This window comes from Myxocyprinus asiaticus, chromosome 32 (genome assembly GCF_019703515.2).
Source record: "Myxocyprinus asiaticus isolate MX2 ecotype Aquarium Trade chromosome 32, UBuf_Myxa_2, whole genome shotgun sequence".
Classification (NCBI taxonomy): domain Eukaryota; kingdom Metazoa; phylum Chordata; class Actinopteri; order Cypriniformes; family Catostomidae; genus Myxocyprinus; species Myxocyprinus asiaticus.
In genome coordinates this window covers 35,072,284-35,093,335 of record NC_059375.1, presented here as the reverse complement: position 1 = coordinate 35,093,335, position 21,052 = coordinate 35,072,284, and the positions used below count along the sequence as shown (strand labels likewise).

General features: G+C 37.5%; 1 long non-coding RNA gene across 6 annotated transcripts; it reads right to left on the bottom strand.

Moving 5' to 3' along the window:
• Positions 1-842: 842 nt before the first annotated feature.
• LOC127422951 (uncharacterized) lies at positions 843-20,883 on the bottom strand. 6 transcript variants are annotated; one of them, XR_007894247.1, is made up of 8 exons: positions 20,735-20,873; positions 19,489-19,980; positions 15,612-15,789; positions 15,355-15,496; positions 14,962-15,110; positions 14,575-14,778; positions 14,274-14,395; positions 843-13,356 (listed from the first exon to the last, which is right to left on the bottom strand). It is a non-coding gene; the product is annotated as an uncharacterized LOC127422951 (long non-coding RNA). The 6 variants fall into 6 exon arrangements; XR_007894251.1 differs by having other exon boundaries at positions 19,489-19,520; positions 20,735-20,856; XR_007894248.1 differs by lacking the exon at positions 19,489-19,980 and having other exon boundaries at positions 20,735-20,883.
• Positions 20,884-21,052: the final 169 nt, after the last annotated feature.

The window sequence follows — 21,052 nt, the reverse complement described above, 5'->3', positions numbered from 1 at the left end:
TTTGAAGGAGTTTAAGAAGTTCTGAAATTTTTTTTCAAATTGTAATAGTAATTTTCAAATTGTAATAGTAATTTTTCACATTATTAATGTCCTGACTATACATTGTGATCAGTCGAATGCCACTTTGGTGAATAAAAGTACTAAATTCTTTCTCTAGGAGCAAAATCTGTACATTATTCCAAACTTCAGTGTGTATATATATATATATATATATATATATATATTTTAATACAGTGGTAGAGTACATAGTGTAGAACTGGCTTTGTATAAATACAGTCCAAAATTTTGCCACAACAAAACTGGTGCATCTCTATAAACGTCGCACTACAATTTTCCATTTCTTTTTATTTTTTTTTTTTTTTATTCGGTTGATTTATTTATTTATTTTTTCAAACATAATTGGTAACACTAAATAAAAAGGTTGTATTTATTAACATTAGTTGACGTAATAGTTAACGTGAGTAGACCTAATGCATTTGCTTATGTTAATGAATATTACTTTTTTGTAAAGTGTAAAGAATTGGCTTTGTAAAGATACACATAATATATATTTATGTGTTAATTATTAACATAAGTTTCAAGGCTTTTTCAAACTAAATAAAAAAAAACAAAAAAACATGCAAGACAATATTTTAAAACAAAACAATACATCTCTATATGACACTTTACACTTTACTGCAATGATCCATAAAACTAGTTTGATTTGTTTGGATGCTGAAGAATTAATTCAATTTATCCAGACTTTTGTTAGAAAAAGAGGTTTTGTCATTTAGTCACCTCGGACCTAGTGTGAACAGGCCTTCATTCTTCTACCAAAATTAAATCAATGAAAGCTTTGCATAAAACTCCAACTGCCTTCAAGCATAAGAGCAGAATAACACTGTGTGGCTACAAACATTTGGTAAATAACTGGAAAGTTCCTGAATGCTTTAATAACAGAACACTCATCATCAACTTACCTCTAGCTTAAACTGACAAATGGAGGCTGGACTCATTTGGCTGCCATTCATTTTAGTTTGGTGTTAAAGTCAGGAAAAAAAATAAAAACAGTAAAGAAGGCTTATGGAATTCTTTCCAGTGTGAATTGGCTACTTGTTCAAGGTTGCCTTCCTCCACTGCCCCCTCTGATCAGGAAGTTCTTTGCAGTTCACCTTTGACTCTCCCGTCTCCCTGTTTATGCCTTCAAAAACAGGAACATTATAACAATCATCACTTTTTTCAATACGCGTCTGGGTCACTATGGTTGGCCAGGACAGAGAGCCTTTTAAAACCCAAAAGTACCAAGTCTCCTTTTAGATTAAGACCAATAATATTGTCTTCTTACCTGAATAGGGTGCTTGTCTTCCACTCATGTGTTGCAACAAACGTCTTGTTCTGATATATGCAATTGCCTTCAAATGTCTTTCAGATGTGTTTTTTAAAGGTTTAGTTAAACAAATGTGGAATTATGTTATCGTTTGACTTTTCGATATGATATGATATCGATATGACTTTTCAGAAAAACGAAAGGAGCTGTTAGGCTTAATCGTTTTTGGGTACAATCTTTGGGCGAACATTTTGGGTGAACTTACCACTTATGTGTTGCTAATCCTTAATTTATTACATTTATTAATTCATAAATTACATTGATATAAATGTATATAATATTATGTTAATTCAATAAACTTAAGTGTTTATCATATTGACAACAGTATATTGTATAACATACTCAGGATGCTACAAGTTTGTTATTTCAAACGGCTGCCTTAATCAACACCAGATGAAAGACACAAATGTCTGCCATGTACCTGCTTGTGAGGAAAACGGTATTCAGACAGTAGAATAAATGTCAGACTGTTTGGTAGAGGTACTGAAGTGACAGAGGACTGGTAAGGAAAAATGCTGTATTTATGTGGAAATAATGACATGCTGTTGCAGGAGACTGGTAAATCATTTATAAGTGGCAGTAGCAATGAGACATTTTCATTATAAAGAGCCAAATTAGGTCATGTGTGGATCAAGAGCGCCACCCAAAGGCCTTATCAATAGATATCACATGGGGAAGTTGTCACAAGGGCTTTATCTCAGTAACTACAAGATTTAAAGTCAAAATTCCAATTGCACAAATGTGTTTTTGTATTTTGGTTTCAAACATCTAGTTCAAAACTGTTCCTTAATTTGAGTGTCTTTTTCCATCCTCCAAATTAAAGCTACAACATCGCATACAACAACACAATAAAACCACACTGGCAAACGTTAAAACAAGGTTCAACAATACAATAAAAGTAGATTAAGGGTATATTTCATAAGAGTCAAATGTTGTACATTTATACATTTTATTAATTACAATATACTCTATGTTGGCCAAAACAATGGTTTGATATTTTTGTATGTTACCTTTTACATTTGTTTCTTTTTTATGAATTGATTTGTGTATAATAATTGTATTAGTGATTAAATTGTGCTGAAAAGCCTATAATTAGTTGTATATGGCACATTCCATTGTGACAACCTCATTTAGTGTGACACAAAATTGCGTTACTTTAATGAACTTTATCTTGGGCAATAATGGGGCAAATGTTCAATATTTTTTGTAGCCAAGACCAAGGTATGTCTCTATACAGAAATCAACTTTCAAAAGTTAAACCTACTCTGAGAAATATTCACTGGAGTAAAAAGTGTGACAACAAGCCCTGGTCGTCTTCTGTTTCAGCATTACTGTTAGCACCGAACTCCCCCTTGGCAACTTGAACCCTGCAGAAAGGCATCACCGAAAACAAAGACCGACACTTGAAAATAACAGTCTGTCCAGTGATGAAAATTTGTTCCTAAAAAAACAAGCTCTTATCCACCACCAGCCTATCCTTTGATCAAACAAGCTTCTTTCCACCCTGCTGACATAATCAAGGACTCTTTGAACAAGTTAAAGTTACCACAACCAGAGATGTTGTTTTTATAGAAGTTTCACTAGTTCCCACATTTATGATAATTACAACTGTTTGTCAGGCTAGCATACCGGCCATCGCTGAGCATGACACACTACGCCAGAGGTTATCAAACTGGGTTCCGGGGAAGGGGGTCTGCGTAAATTAAAAAAAATGTAAAAAAACATTTGACATTTTTACTGTTTCATTCTGCTTTCTAAAGACTGGTTGGAAAACATGAGATTCATCCTGATTATTTTCTTCTATTGACAGCCATGGTTATTGTAGGTTTTTAGATAGGTTTGTGATTAAAACAATATTTCTCGAACTTTTTGCTTGCTCGGTTGTAAGACCATATTCTTAGTAAAGCTTTTTTGGAACAATATTTATTGTGAAAGTGCAATACAAATACATTTTCATTTAACTGATTTTTTTTCTCTTTTGGTTTAAAAAAAGAAAGAAAAAAAAGTGCATAATAAAAATGATACATTGTAAATACAAAAATATTTTTGGAGATGCAATTTTTATCATATCTTTTGTCTTTATTACAATGACATTATTTAATTTTGCTAACACGTTATCTTTATAATATCACACTATTTTTCTCACAGTAAAATTTGGTCTTTATACATGAAAATATGAAGCTGCTTTTATATTTTAGGAAGGGGGTCCCTTGCAAGGATATCATAATTTTTGGGGGTCTTTGACTTATGCTACAAAAGGCAGCGGAATAGTGCAGAAGAATGCGATTTGGGACACAGCTTTAGATTAAGCTTTCTCACTGTAGAAAATATGATTTGAAAAAATAATGACAAACATGGTTTTGACAAAGAAAATCAAACCATCTGTTTCTACTGTGCTTTCACATCACATGCTGGTCAAGAATTACACACACTCTCACGTAGCTTCTTACAATAATGGTGATTCTTTTGTTGTTACAATGTGGCTTGACATTAGAAATAACACTGTACTACAGTATGAAATGTTTTAAACTTTTCAAATATATCTCAACCTCATGTCAACATTCTTGGCAGATATTTGTTTACCAAAGAGACTCACAAAAAAGCATATATTGTGTTGGTGGCGATTAGGGCCATAACGACCATACATCCTTACATGTATATAAGCAGACCTACCCATGCCAGCAGAAATCTCTACAGATTTCCACAGAATTGGAACCCCCATCATTCAAACAGTTCTACACTTCCCCTGTCCCTTGCATCCTAGTTTATAGAATATTTTGGCTAATTTGATAATGTTTAACACATTTTACCATATATAAATCTACTCCACAGAATTCTACAGACCCCCCACCCCAAATTAACATAGCTGCTCTGTATACCTTCATTATGTCATATCTACCTAGCCTATAGGGACAGTTCTGTCCAATTTCAGTATAGTACACCATGAAAATAAACTGTAGTTTAGGAGTTAAAATATGAGCCACCGAGACCTCTAAACAACAGCCTGCCATGTGCTTCCAACTGCCAACTCCCTCTCTTCAGTTGCAGAAATGTGATTTGACAGTCCATCATGGCTAAATCCCAAGATCACAACACTCTGGTCATTCATATGCACCAATTCTGCCTGATTGTTCAGCATTTAAACTCCCATCTGACCTGTTTTATGGAAAGCAGAGGGCCTTCTTTCAAGAACCCTTCCTGCTCTCTGCTTGCATCCAGCTAAAATACCTCCCACCCCACGTCTCGGAGAGGAACAGGAGGCTTGTGCGCACTCCAGCATAAAGAATGTCTATTGTTCACCTTTGCTTTGATTTCATGCTCATTATCTTACAATGAAACCAGTGACCCCGGACAAGAGGCCGCTACCTGGGGGAACAATGCTGGGGTTTTAGGATTTTGGTGGCCACTGAGAAGGTTTTAAGAGTTCCTGGTGGGCACTGAGGGGGATGAGCATTCTCCTCTCCCAATTTCAGACACAGTCAGTGGACGGGGAGAAAGGAGGGATGCCGTTAAGCCCAATTTTCTGCAGATTAAATAAATTAGCACAAGAGAGGACTCAAGGGGTGATTGCTCTTACTGCTGCCCACTCCTCGCTCTCCACCACTTTCACTTGATTTTGGCTTCCTCCACTGCACCGCTGCACAGCTGTTGAATGCTCAAACGGACCCTCCCTCAAACGGAACCACTTCCAGTAATGCTCTAAAGGAAATGGTGAAGAGCAGGTGGCAAGCAGAGTGAACTAGTCAGGAGGATGGGCCATCACCAGCTGCTGGACACAAAACCAGTGGCATCAAAGTTTTATCAGAAATGCGCTGAAAAGTATGTGCCACTTATTTCTGCACTAAATTATTTTGTAGTCTGACAGTACACTAAGACATATGTTTTAAATAACTGAATCAAAGACAAATACACTCACCAGGAAATATCCTGTGTCCAAAAGCATCCACAACTTATGTTTCGTGTTTGATTGATGGAGGTTTTACCAAAGAAAATCCTGTCGGTTTTCAGTAGTTACTGTGGTGACTGAACATAATGGTTTATGAGGTACCAATTATCTTTGATTTGAATCGCTACACTACGCGTTCACTTCCCAGATAACTGGTGTTAATTTGCACTCTATATTGTTGGATACACAATATACTCTATTTACACATTTGGCAAAGAGCGACTTCAAGTGCTCTTGAGGAACACATTTTTTATAAATCCATACATTCCCTAGGAATTGGACCTATGTTCTAGTCATTGTTAGCACTATGGTCTATCCTGTTGAGCTACCGGAACTACAATATTATAATAAACAAACAGACAAAGCTCCTAAGGATTATTGCATGATGCCTCCAACCCAGTCTTTTGACAAGTCGTAATGATTGTACTAGATGATGAAATCATAAACTGAAGAAAAAAATATTTTGTAAATATAGCAGAAAAAATTAAGTACTTTCTACATTGAATAAGTTAGTTTAAACTTGAAAACATTAAGTAAATTCTACATTTTTACTAAATTCAAACGTAAAAATTAATGCTCTAGCTTATAAGTAAATATTATTTATGATTGTTTGTTATCTTTACAATGCATCATCATGTACCAATCCTAAAGTAGAAAACCGTGTACATTTTTTTCTTTTTTTTTTTTTTTTTTTTTTGGCTAATTCGAGTACATTTTACAGGTAAATTAAATAAGTAGGTTTGGTAACTTCTTATCTTGTGAAGATTGAAGTTCTTTTTCTATTCAAAATAACCCCAAAAATTGTTGATTGATTGTTACTGTCATGGTGTTATGTGGAAGGGGTATGTGTGCATGTGTGTGTCTATAGCAGTCATGAAAGAATTGAGGTTTTGAGTTTGATTTTCTCAAACGTAGGGAGTAAAAATGAAAGTCAGCTGAGGACACTGTTATTCTAAATTTCATATTTTTCTTTCTCCCTTTTAAAGTATGAACGTTTTTTTCTGCTAGAAATAATTAAGATTGAATGTATAAGGCTATTTTATGGGACAGCACTAAAAGTGCAATTATGTACTTATCTTCAGAGTTTTGGGAACCTCAAGAGATGATGTTTGTAAGCCAGTAGTCTGCTGAACAGCTTGGAACAGCTCATTTGTTTAAAAGGAGATTTGTCTTATTGATACCAGAATTATATTTCCATATCAACTCTGCTTTCAACAAAAATAAACCCCAGCTTGAGGACAATTAAGTTTTCTGTTTCAGTTTCTAGAACAGTTCCCCAATAAGAGTCAGTTAAATTAAAAGAGGCAAAAAGGGAGAGACGTTTGACTGCAATGAAAAGTTTCTTCAAAGATCTCTAATAGTGTGTGGCAAATCGAATTTATTTTACTAGTCTCTTAAATTCAGCACAATACATTTGCACTTACTGGTAGCATCACTCATCAATTAATGTGGTGACTTGGTGATAAACTGTCTAAAAAAAGACACTAGTACTTAACAGATCTTATAAGACAATGTTACAATTTTCTACTATTTCATGTAATATGAAACAATGTACTAACAGATTTATATAACAATAACAACAAAATATATGACTTTTGATCACCCATAGAGCATCATTTTCAGGGGAGAATTTGATCTTGTACTCTGCTGCCCTCTAGCATCAAAAAGTGTTTAATATACAAAGTAAAGTCACTCAAACTAAACTTGATACAAATAAACACAAAGTCATTGATATAATAGTGCAAGTGTCCAATAAATTATATTTAAGGCCAAAGAGTATTTAAAAGTCGTAATTTATATTAAGAGCATAAAAAACAAATAGATTTAGAGCTCTACACAAACACCTAGTGTACGCCAAATGAAAAAGTAAAAATCATGTTGTTGTGCAAGTGCATGTTACTTCTAGAGTACATAAATTCCTGAGAATTCAGTTGTGGTAGCTTCTTGGCTATAACAAAAGTGTGTGTCATGCCTTACAGTGATAGTTCACCCAAAAATGAAAATTCTGTCATAATTTACTCACCCTCATGTTGTTCCACATCAGTATGACTTTCTTTCTACCATGGAACACAAAAGGAGATGTTAGGTAGAATGACAGCCTCAGTTACCATTCACTTTCATTGTATGGAAAAAATATTAAATAAAAGTAAATGGTGAGTTCCACAGAAGAAACAAAGTCATAGGGGTTTGGAAGAACATGAGGGTGAGTAAATGACAGAATTTTAATTTTGGGGCAAACTATCCCTTTAAGATGTTAGAAGCTTCTTCTATATAAGGTGAACGCACCTAGTTCCCTTTACTGAGGATAATAGCTGTGTTTCCAAACAGTTTTACCCTGGTCACCACTTCCATGTGTGTGAATCTGCTGTTGTCTGCTCTGATCCTGAATTAATTCCTCCAACTGTGTGTCTGTCCTCAGCTGAAAGGTTCCCTGCACCCTGTATGGGTTTAGTGCAGGGGTTGGGAACCTATGGCTCGTGAGCCACAGGTGGCTCTTTGTTAAAAATCAAGTGGCTCGCCTGGTGTCTCACCATTTACCAACACATGATCGTTTAAAACTTTCTAGAGATAATTTTCCTGCAGAAAGTGTGGGTGCAATTGCAAAGCTTGAAGTCAATGACACTGTTATGATTTCCTTTCTCCTGAATTTGTCATACAGCCGACTCCTGATGAACAAGTTTTGAAATTAACACCAGCCAAATGTTGATTTTTCAAGCGCAATGGCGGGTAATTTTGCTGATGTACCAGCCACTGTGGAGGACGATCTGCAAGACTTCTCGGAGTTATATATGACAAGAAATTAAACACAAAGACACGCGTTTGACGAAACCTGTGCGATTATATTTTGAAGAAGCTGCTGATGCACGTCTGATTTGATATGTGTGCACAGTGATCTCTGCTGTTCACGAGTGCAATGAAAGTGCTTCTCCAAGAAATGCACATGCATAGAGTTCTGGGCCTCATTTGCCAATAACTACTGATCTTAGCGGTTAAGAGCATTTTCTATGAGCGATTTTACAAATGTTTGTTATTTTTTATGCGCGCCCAGGGTGTGAAATAGCACTCGCCACCCGCAAAATGCGACAAGGCCCAATCCAGTTCGCAAGCTCCTCGTCCAAATTCAGGTATTTCATGCGCGAGTAATTTTGCTAAGACGTCTCGGAGTGGCACGTGACAAGAAATGCTGTTACTCACAAAGACACGTGCTTGAAGAAACGTTATAATATTTTATCATATAAGAACAGATTACCAAAGCGCAATACAAACACATTCGATAAGAACACACATTTGGCGGCATTTTTTTGGGAACACATGGGAATTTATTAGGCTTATTTATTATGAGTATTATTATTATCTGTCGTTGACAGATGCATGCGTGATGGCAAATGGGGCCGTTGAAGACGGTAAATGTTTAGATTTGGGGAGGTGGTTTTATATAAGATTTTTTGATCACTTTGTTATTTTAATTGCTTTTTTTAAATTATTTTTTTATGCAATTTGAATTTAGAAATGTCTATTGTTTATGTTTTTAATAAATTAATTTCATTTTTAAAGCAAAATCAATAAAGCAAAAATATTCACTGACCCTCGGCAGGGGGGTTGACAATATAATCGGATATCAAGAAATTTTTTAAGGCAATTATCGTTACAAAAATGTACACATCGCCCAGCTCAAAAGGGAAGTGAACTTTTTCATGAACAATTGTTAATGAAGTAATTTTTTGGAGACAACAAACACGTGTGCTCAATTCTATATTGCTACATGTTACCTATTAATTGTTGCATATTTGTTTGTTTTTGTGTTTTTGAGTAGTCTATGGGCATAATAAACATTTTATTTTATTGAAAAACAGTAAATTACTAGTTTGTGCTATGGCTCTTTTGAAAAAATACATCAACCAAAAATGAAAAAATTGTCTCCTTAGTGAAAAAAGGTTCCTGACCCCTAGTCTAGTGGGATGTGATTTGTGCTGGATGTACTGGAAATATCAAAATCTTCATGGCAATGTGGTGCCATGGTTGTTCGCCTCATAAACAATTGCTGTAGAGTCTTGCCATCTTCCTGGGAAGTGGTATTCAGGTGGGCCAATTTTGTTAATCCCTGCCCTTACTTTCAATGATGTATGAGATTGTTTGGGTGGAGATCCTTTTGGGCACTCTGCCTCCTGCTGGACAGGGGAGTGGGTGTTGAAACAGGTCTGTCTGGACTGTAGAGAGCGCTGTCCCATCAGTGTGTGAGATGATGGGTAAGACGTTTGGGTTTTGGGGATTAGGCAGGCAGAGTCTTTATATTGGGTCCCTGTGCATGGATCTGGGTGACCGCCCCCAGGCATCTCGCTCTCTGGCATTCGGCTCCATGTTGGTCCTGGCCAGGTCACCATATACTGGCCCTGCTGGGAGAGGTTGGTTCTCAATAGAGTGAGTTCAAGGGTCACAGGGCCTCTCTTTCTCACCCTGTCTCTGACTGCCTTCTCACTTTGGCTAAGCAGAGAGTTTTCAGTGTCATAAGTCTCCTCTATGAATAAGGAAGCCATCATCACAATTTATGCATGCAAATTCTGTAATGAGACTGTAATGTTCTAAATCAGGGGTGTCCAAACTATGGCCGACTGCTCTTATGCGGCTCACACCAAGACGTGCGATTCGAGCACACTCTCCTAGAATGTCTTCTGCAGCGCTGGGAAGTTTATTCATTGCGGTGAATTGGTTGCATTGAGATTGCCTGCAATGACAACAAGCTCAGTCCAATGAGGCTGTGACACACCACCCCAGACCATGACGGACTCTCCACCTCCAAATTGATCCTGCTCCAGAGTACAGACCTCGGAGTAATGCTCGTTCCTTCGACGATAAATGTGAGTCCGTGATGAGCCAAAACCGTGACTCGTCAGTGAAGAGCACTTTTTGCCAGTCCTGTCTGGTCCAGCGAAGGTGGGTTTGTGCCCATAGGTGACGTTGTTGCTGGTGATGTCTGCTAAGGACCTGCCTTACCACAGGCCTACAAGCCCTCAGTCCAGCCTCTCTCAGCCTATTGCGGATAGTCTGAGCACTGATGGAGGGATTTTGAGTTCCTGGTGTAACTCGGGCAGTTGTTGTTGCTATCCTGTACCTGTCCCGCAGGTGTGATATTCGGATGTACCGATACTGTGCAGGTGTTGTTACACATGGTCTGCCACTGCAAGGACGATCAGCTGTCCTTCCTGTCTCCCTGTAGCGCTGTCTTAGGCGTCTCACAGTACGGACATTGCAATTTATTGCCCTGACACATCTGCAGTCCTCATGCCTCCATGCAGCATGCCTAAGGCACGTTCACGCAGATGAGCAGGGACCCTGGGCATCTTTCTTTTGGTGTTTTTCAGAGTCAGTAGAAAGGTCTCTTTAGTGTCCTAAGTTTTTATAACTGTGACCTTAATTGCCTACCATCTGTAAGCTGTTAGTGTCTTAATGACCATTCTACAGGTGCATGTTCATTAATTGTTTATGGTTCATTGAACAAGCATGGAAAACATTGTTTAAACCCTTTACAATAAAGATCTGTAAAGTTATTTGGATTTTTACAAAATTATCTTTAAAATACAGTGTCCTGAAAAAGGGACGTTTCTTTTTTGCTGAGTTTATATTAGATGGTATAAATAAAAAAATACAGAAACCAGGGCAATGTTTGCCCCTACATTTTAAACTTTAGGGCATTTTTCTGTCACTTTTGGAGGCATTTTTGCTCCTGACCCTGCATCACTGTTTTATTACAAACATTTTTGGTGAGAGAAATATCATTTATTAACACAAAATGTTATTAAAACTTGCATTATATTAAGCATACAATATAAAAATGATGCACTAGTGGCATCTAGCCTTTTTATTATTATTATTATTACAATGGTGCGGCCTGTGACACCTTATTTATTTTTGATCTGGCCCCCAGTAGAAAAAGTTTGGACACCCCTGTTCTAAATACACAATGGGGTTTAAAACAGTGGCAGAGCGAGGGGGTGGCCAGGGGTGGCCGTGGCTACCATGGACCGCAGCCTGGCCACCCCATTGTCCACCCCACTCACAACTGCTGCTTTGGTCATTTTTTGTCTTGGGCACAATTTAGTTTTTAGAGGTGGAACTGTGTCTGTACAACCGCAACACACAGGAGTCTTAACATGTGCACACACCAAGGTCACCGCACCTTTTAGTTTTGTAATGAAATAAATTAATATGGTGGCACAATTATATTTTTGTCTACAATACTAATGTCAAACATTTAAGCATACGCCTTCAGATCAAAAGATGTTTAAGATCATGAGAAACATTTCAGTCAAGTGTTTCAAAACTTTTGACCGGTAGTGTATATATTTACAGTATATATATATCAGTGTATAGCAAAAATCACGGTTGCAGTAAGGCACTTACATAATGAAGTGAATGGGGCCAACCCATAAACATTAAAATACATAAAATGCACACAGTTTAAAAAGTATATCCAAAAGACATAGGGATGTCATAAAATATCGATATATCGATTATTGATCAGAACATTATTTTATCGATCCATTTTTGAAGCATCAATATAGCATCAGCCTGCATTTAAATTATAAGCCTAATTTGTGTGCTTTCAGTTCACTGCCAGTTGCATTCCATTCATTGTAGTCTGATGTAAAAGCTTTGGGAGACCACAAGGAGGCGACATAACATTTACTGAATCCAGTCGCAGCATGGACAAGGTACAAATATCACACACATTATGAACTGATGGCAGTCCAATGATACGAAGGTTTTTGTACAGTACTTCAAGAATTAACAAAGTAACATTGATGAGTTTTCAGGTTATTGTATGAAACTGGTGCAACTATGCAAACTGAACGATTAGAAATGGTGACGTTTATTATGTAATTTCTCTTTATCTAGCATTGAATAGGTCTTTCATTCAAGCTGTCAAACCACAAAAAGACATACTTGTAACTGAAAATGCATTGTGTAGACTATATGAAAGACACTTATACACAATAGGCCTATATAATTCAGTAATGACTAGAGTAAATAATCTATGTGCTTTGATAATGATATGGGTCGAATTTAATGGGAAACTATGCGAGTTGTGTTCCATGGCGCTGCAGAATTTTTAACAGCCTCCGGAGACGGCAAGCCTGCAGTGTGTACATACCTTCATAGAAAATAATTGTTTCAATTATTTCTCCCGGCTCCACCGGGAGAGGCTCGAAGGTGGGCGGAGCCATGGAAGGCAGAGCCGTGGGAGGCTCGAGGGGTGAAGCCATGGAAGGCGGAGCCGTAGGAGTCTCGAGGGGTGAAGCCATGGAAGGCAGAGCCGTGGGAGGCTCGACGAGAGCTGGCAGCGACTGGGGAATGACCTCTGTGGTCGTGAGTACAGGCTGAGACTTAGGAACGACCTCCGTGGTCGTGAGCACTGGCAGAGACTTGAGAATGACCTCCGTGGTCGTGAGTACAGGCAGAGACTTGGGAACGACCTCTGTGGTCGTGAATACTGGCAGAGACTGGGGAATGACCTCCGTGGTCGTGAACACTGGCAGAGACTTGGGGAACGAGCTCCGTGGTCGTGAGTACAGGCTGAGACTGGGGAAAATGTGTCCTTTTCCTTCTTTTCTGGACAGCTGACGGTCGAGGCTAAAGGCATTGGCTCTGGGATGGTCGAGGCTACAGGCATGGACACAGGCTCCTTGGCCGTGGCAGGTGTGGGCGCAGGCTCGGAGCAAGGAGCCGTGGCAGGCTTGGATGAGGGAGCAGAAGATGCAGGTTTTGGCCAGGGGTTCCCACCATAATCCACTGTGTAAAGGGATCTGCAAAGTTCCAGAGCCTTCTCCACATATTCGCAGAGTGTCCAGTGAGGATCAGCCGAGGTATCAGTTCCTTCAGTGCACTATTCAGACCGGTCCGGAAGAAAACCACCAGTGAGCGGTCTGGATAGTGCACTAAATTCACATGCTCTTAAAAACTCACGGACGTGATCCTCAACTGGATGGTCCCCTTGCTCCAGAAGCAGCAATCTGGCAGCCGCTAGATCCATTTTTGGTCAGTCTTTCTGTAACGAGGCAGGCAAGAAATGAGGATCTAAACACAGCTTTAATGAAACAAAAGATAAACAAAGTACTCAGAATATAAAGAAACAAAACACAGGGAACCAAGTACAGAGCATAACAACACATGCAAAGACTGACAAAGAAACCAGGGGAAACAAGGGAACAAGGAACACCTAGGGAAAACAAACAGGGGAAAACCAATCATGAATAGAAACTACAAAGGACGACAAAACTAACAGGAAACAGGAACGGGGAACTAAAGAATTTCAAAATAAAAGTCTAAGCACAAAAACAGGGAATACGTGCTATTCTGATTACTGATACGTAAATACGGCATCGATCTCAAGCCTAAAAAGACGTAAACATTATACATGTTCACATGATTTTAGTGTGATAGAATCGCTTACAGGGTTAATCGCTGTTGTGTCATCATGGCAACAAAGTTGTAATATGGGATATAACTTTAGTCTGATAAGGTTAGTAAGCACTTTTATCACACTAAAATAATGTTATCATGTCTTGCAGCTATACTATTGAAATTGCTACTATTGTATTCTAACATTTATGGACTGGCCCAATTCACTTCCATTGTAAGTGCCTTACTGTAACCAGCACAAAAATACTTTAACATAAAAATACCTTTATTTATTTTTAATAAACGAGGGACGAGTCGGATATTTTTTTAAAATATTTTTTTAGTTAATAATTCATTATGCCACAAATGCTATCAATTGAGCTGAACTTGTATTAAACAAGGTACAGTCCTTTCAATACTCATAGGAACATATTCATAGTTAGATGTGTTTTAATAATTTTTTATACAAACCTATCAATAGAAAATCTTCTTGAGCTGCTTTCTTACCTAAGCTGGTAATGGCAGTCCTCTGTGTGTGGCTGACTCTACTTTGAAAGTGCTTACCATATCCACTGACAGGCCTGCCTGCTGAGAGAACAGATTGGGGCTTGGTGGGAAACTCAGGCTGCAGTTCAATGGCTGCCCTGCTGCGCCAATAAGCCAGCTTCTGGACAACTGCTGAGTATCTGAAAAGCATGATGGATGTCACCAATATCAGCCTCAATCTTTAGTAAAACATGGGTTAATATTGGATCAAAAATGGAACAGTTCAAATATAATTGTCAATTTATAGTCAATTGTAACAAACAGTATTAGACTTAAGAAAACTTGAAATTTTACCATTTAGCCATCTGAAAGAAGATACCTTGTGCATGCTGCATACTAGGGGTTGCAGGGCTCTTGAAACAGTGGGACAGACTTTTTGGGGTTGATGTGCTCGCTCGTGACTGTTTTGCACTCCGAAGCGCACACTCAGGGGAGACATGAATAGACCAATCAAAAAAATCCCTCACGGCACTGGCAGAGTAGTCCCAATGAACCTCTGTGAACTGAAGCATCAGTATACTGCCTAGAGCATGAGAAGAGACATCAAAACTTATTATAACACAGGACTGACATCCTTTACAAATTACACAACAATATGAGTTAGAACAGCATCTCCAAATTGTGTTAGCTTGACTGATCGCTCAATGGGTAACTGAAGGCCATGCACAGAAAATTAGTTTGATATCCAGATGCAAGGTAAACTCACATGCTATTGTGTGCATGCAGGAGCAGAACTGGGCTCTGCTCCATGTTTGTCTTGATAACTCTCAAGAAGTCCCCATTTAAGAAGTTAAAGATCATGATCTTTCCATCCATGCAGCCGGTAATGACCCACAGGAACAGGAAAGACATCGTCTAGCAATGTAAAGGTCACTGGTTTGATTGCCAGGAAGCACAATGGCAAATAAATATAAAATGTATACACTGAATGCACTTCATGTCACCTTGAGTAAAAGTATCTGCCAAATGAATTAATGTAAATTAATGGGACCGCCCAGTCATGCTATTGAAAGTTCACCAGAGTGGCCAGCAGTATGACTAATGTCAAAAGTATTGATCATCACTGGACATCACTTGCTTAAACATCTCAGCAACTCACTTTGGATGCTGGAAACTCATCAGACTCTTTTTGAAATTACAGCTGGTGCTCCATGACTTGACCACCCCATCTGACCCCCAAACAGGAAATGTCACTGGTCGAGGCACAGACACAGTACTGCCCCCTTATGGCCATTGATTTGCTTGAATGGGGAAAGAAAGCTCCAGTGATGAGCATTCAAGTCCATTTGTTTATTATTAATAATTCTCTAAATTAAGGATGAATAAACTTTTCTGAGATGAAAAAACACATCTCACCATGAGTGATGCAGTCTCAATTCTCCACATCTTGACCAAACCTCCAGTACAGCTACCTTTGATTCTGCAGTCTTTGGCACCAGATACCAGTCTGTCTCCATACATATCCAGGCAGTTTATAGTGCCAAAATGTCCATGAAATACCACTGTACATATACCTGTCTTCAGGTTCCAGTACCTGCAATAGGAGTAAAGAAATAAGTATCCACATTAGTTGCTGTGCTCCACAATCTTAAGGCCTATTCGACGAATTTACGAGACAAACTGCCGACAAAAGCTCTTAACACACAAAGTTTTAAAATCTTAAAACTGTAACAAATAAAATGAAAAACTATTTTACCCCTTTACAGTAGACAGCACTGTTCTACAAACATATTTATTTGGTTTTCCTGCTCGGACCTAATTCAGCTGTCAATGCATAAGATTAATTTTTTTTAACGCTGTTAAGGTATTTAATGTTTAACTGTTTCATTATGTTCTGTCCATGTTTTTTCTTCATTTTAAGGAATATAGAATCTGTGTTTTTTTATATATACAAGTGAGATGAGTGAAAAGCACTGTTGCGTAAATATACATCCTCTTTATATTTGCACATGTATTTTGCAAATGGGCTCCTGAACCCAGCTTCTCTCATTTTTAATTCCTAGATATTATAATACATGGTACAGTGATATAAATACACATTGAATAATATACATTAAGACAAAAAAAAAAAAAAAGGACTAGAAAATATGATGCATAATATTAAAAATGATATAGAAGAAATCACAGACTCACAGTCTTTTCTTTATTTAATTATTGCATAATTGTATTGAATTCAGGGTTTCTTGTGCGTGGTGAGAAAAAGAGCAAAGTTACAGGAATACTTTGTGTTATATTATCCTTGCAATAAAAATAGCAGTGATGTTCTGCAATTCATTTGTCTACACTAGTGGTAAAATATTGCTTTTCATGTTATAATTTACTACGAGCCAGTCAAAATAAATTTCCAAACCTCACTGCTTTTTTAATGCCTGGATAATATAACAGGCACAGTAATATACATATTAAATGTACATTAAGACAAAACACCAAGTATTATATAATATGAGGTATCAGCACATTACATATTTATTCTAAAAAAGAAGGAATGTGTTTACAGCTTTTATATTATTTATTTGCTGCATATTAGCATTGAATTCAGAGTTTTTGTGGATGAGACGAGTAAAAGAGCACAGCACAGTTTGGCAGTTAATTAGTGCCACCAACATGCTGGATTGTGCAGCAGAGTGACTCTGGGAAAATGACAAAAAGCTCTTATCTCACTGGTCAGTAAGTTTTCATCGCAGTCCAAAGAAAAAAAAGTCACTTCTCTCAGTAAAAAAAACACAAAAAAAAAACTTTGGATGGTCAGCAGACAATTTGATTAGCGCCAAGGGAATCCATTGTTCCTATCCAAAAGCTCATTTGAACTCAATACATGTATGTCAACCTAAATACCAGCATTAACAGTAACAGTAATAATAGTAATGTATAGATATTACCCCTAAATATTCCAAATAGTTATAGAGGGTTTTTTTTGAAAACAAGTGCTTTCTAGGTAAAGAGTGTCTTTGATATCAAATTAACCTACTTGCCCACAGGAAATAAAGTCGTTTGCGTAGAAGAACAGGTTTAGATTATTTCAAGGGATTGAAAGGAATAGTCTACAAGCACAGTGACAGTGAAAGAAGGCATCCAAATTCATACGAACTAGTCAAGGCTAAACTGGCAATACCGCTTTCTGAGAAAAGGGAAACAAGTAGATTTTATGTTATTTTATAAACTGTGAAAGACAATATGCAATGCCTTGGGAAAAGCAGACCTCCTCACCCCAAATCCTCTTTGCAATATCGACTGGTAATCTTCAAATGAAATCTCTATGGCGGCTCACCCCTGACAGAGATTTGGATGACCTGGGGACCACTGTGAGGGCTGGATCATCTGAGCTGTCGCTGCCTGAATCTCTGTGTTTTCTCCTTGTGTTCCACAGGTCCAAACTCTGCATGTCCAGGCACGTGCACACATAGACATCAAAGGGGGCTTGAGCACCTGCCCTTTTTCTTCCTCGAGAGAAAGTGTCCTTTTTTCTGGGGTACTTTTTTTTTATTTCTATAAATGAATATATATATATATATATATATATATATATATATATATATATATATATATATATATATGTATGTATATATATATTCCTGTTTGCTCACAGCTTCTCTGTCAAACAAATATATTTATTGAATAAAAAATCAAAATATCAGGTGGGTAGATGAGACTTTGTCAGTTCCCATGCCCTGCCCCTCTCTCTCCTTAACTTGTGTCTTGCTAACATGCATGACTCATGAGCTACTAGCTAATGCAATAAGTTAGCTAAAGTTTAGCTAAGGCAATATATCATGGCCATACAGGCTAATGTACTGTACGTAATGGAGACACTACAGGTGAATACAGTCAAATTTGTGTCTAATAACATCATCACAATCGCCACATTGATATGCAAATTAGGTGTTAACTAATTAAAATGTGCTCATTTGCATACATTTGACAAGGTACTGCAGGTAAATAGGATAAAAAAAATAACTAAAGCATATCACCACACAACTTCCCCATTTAATGACTTACATCAAAAGTCTTTTCTCCTGAAATGTTGTTTAAATATGCAGATTAGCTTGTTTTGGTTCATTTAGAAGAAATCTACAGATGCAAACAGATGGAGGGTAGTAGGCTTAAAACAAACACCATCTAAATGTGTATTTTGGAAGTTTTCCATTAGAGTAAAAGAAGACATGGAAGCAAAATAGACCAAAATCTCAAAATTGACCACTACATGAATAAAGTGTCCTGCCTTAAACAGTAACTTCATCATTTTGATCGTAGGCTTCTCATCTAATAACTATCCATTCTATTAGTTTGTTGTATGCTGATAGATCTTTACATGATACAGACAGCCCTCCCTCAAATGTGAAACTAAGTCCTTGTCACCATCAGTTATTGTGTGTGTGTGTGTGTGCGCGCGTGGTAAGTGTAATTATAATAGCAATAATAATAATAATGTATTTGATCAATACATTAATGTATTCAGGCAATTCAGTATTCTGTTGCTTGGCTGCACAATGCCAAAAAAAAAAAAAAAAGAAAGAAAGGATATAGAAAAGAAAGGAGAAGGAGCGCCAGAAAACAGCCAAGAGTAGCAAATCGCTAAATGCATGGTTAAAACCAGGTACCAGAGGCAAAACACAAGAGAGCAACAACTGAAAGACAGGAGGAGGCTTTAGAGGCAACACCTGACACAGATGACAAAGATGATTAGGAAATCACTGTCAGTGTTGAAGAGGAAGAGGCCACAAAAAGGGGAAACAGTGGATAATGTTGAGTTTGAGGAAGCAATAGAAGAGGATGAGGTTGAGGAAACTGTGAGTAGTGTAGAAGAGGCCATATCAGAAATTGCATCCTTAAAGTATCTAACAGATCCCGTCCACAACCAAGCTTTTAATCTCAAGTGTAATGCCAGCTATGAGAAAATGTGTTGATAGAGGACCATGCCAACCTGTCCTTAGATTTCCCACAAATACTGAAGGCCAATCATTTCAAAAGACGTGGTATGAAAATAAGCCATTTCTAAATATATACTTGAAACTAGTAGCATAGAAAACATGCACATTGTGGCATAGTTTCCTTTGCTGTTGCCTGCTCTTGTGATAAACCTAGAGAATACTAAAGAAGGATGCTGGATGGTAAATATCAGTGTAATAAATTAATAACTTTGAGTCAGATTCAATATGTCTAACCACTAATGCATTTCAAATGTCTTAAAGAGATAGTTCACCCAAAAATGAAAATTCCCTCATCATTTACTCACCCTCAGCCCAGATGTGTATGAATTTCTTTCTTCTGCTGAACAAAAACAAATGTTTTTAGAAGAATACCTCAGCTCTGTAGGTCCTCACATTGCAAGTGAATGGGTGCCAAATTTTTAAGCTCCAATAAGCACATAAAGGCATCATTAAAGTAATCCATAAGACTCCAGTGGTTAAATCCATATCTTCAGAAGCGATATGATAGGTGTGGGTGAGAAACAGATCCATTTTTAAGTCCTTTCTTTTAAGACAATTCTTCTCCCTGCCCAGTAGGTGGCGATATACACGAAGAATAACACAAATAAAAGAAGAAACATTTGAAAATGTAACCACTGGAGACATATGGTTTACTTTTAAGTTGCCTTTATGTGCTTTTGGAGCTTTAAAATGTTGGTACCATCTTGAGACCATATAAAGACAGTCTTGGTCTGGGTCTCAACATTTAAAGTCTTGGTCTGGATCTGGGTCTCGGCTTATGGTCTTTGTCAAGACCCCTAACAACACAAAGCAAACATTAGTGATTTATGGTTATAACTGCCATGTAGAGACCATTACTTTTCTTATGAGTTGTTGGTGGGAATAGGGCTGCACAATTATGACTAAAATCATAACTGAAGATTATTTCTCTTGATACTGGCAATGAGTCTAGTCATGGTCTGGTCTTGACTACACCTATGTTGATAATTATTACCAAAATTAAGTTAGTAGATTGTAGTTGATACATTAAGTACTACATGAAGGAACAAATGTTTTTCAGTGGGGATTTTCCATTTACAAATGAGATTTCCCTGGAGATCTATATAGGATCAATAACAATATCAGTGACAAAGAGTTTCCAAACACCGCCGTTTTTTTCACCAACAATGTTTCCTGCAGGCATGTAGGAAATGGCATGTTCTCCACATGCAAAATTGTGCATAATAAAACAGCATTTTGCGGTTATGCCTCTGGACATACTGTAGTGCAGCATTTTTTATTCATTCAATTTTCATTCAGGGTTGTAAAAACTGTATAGATGGTCCTTGTTTTAAAACTGTTTTTTTCATTTTGTTAATTTCAGTAGACAACTTCAAACTTCTTGAAGAACTTCTTAAGAACTTTGGCCATTACAAGAAGAACAGTTCTCATTATGTTTATTTAAGACTAACCCTAATCTGTTTGTAAGTTACATTTATTTTTTTAATGTAGAATCTATATAAAAGTTAATCTGTTTTAGAAACAAAATTTGTCTGACATATCTTTCCTTACCTCTCCCATTGATTCTTCCCAACAGAGTTCCACATGATTGTTGTTCTGCGGTTGAAAGGTTTTTCCTCTTCATAATGCAAATCAGTGGTGTTCTTCATGCAATACTGCATGTTATCTGTTGATATGTATCAGATCTTACAGTATCATGCATTACAAAACCAGCTACATAGCTACAGAGGGGTGACATGTGTCAAACCATGGAAACCATGAGAATACAGCATCCTGTTTGAAAAGAACCAACCATGACTGTGCTGTGGTGATTTAAACAGCAACTAAATACACAAAGAGAGAGAGAGTGGCATAGAGCTTTGCATGGTG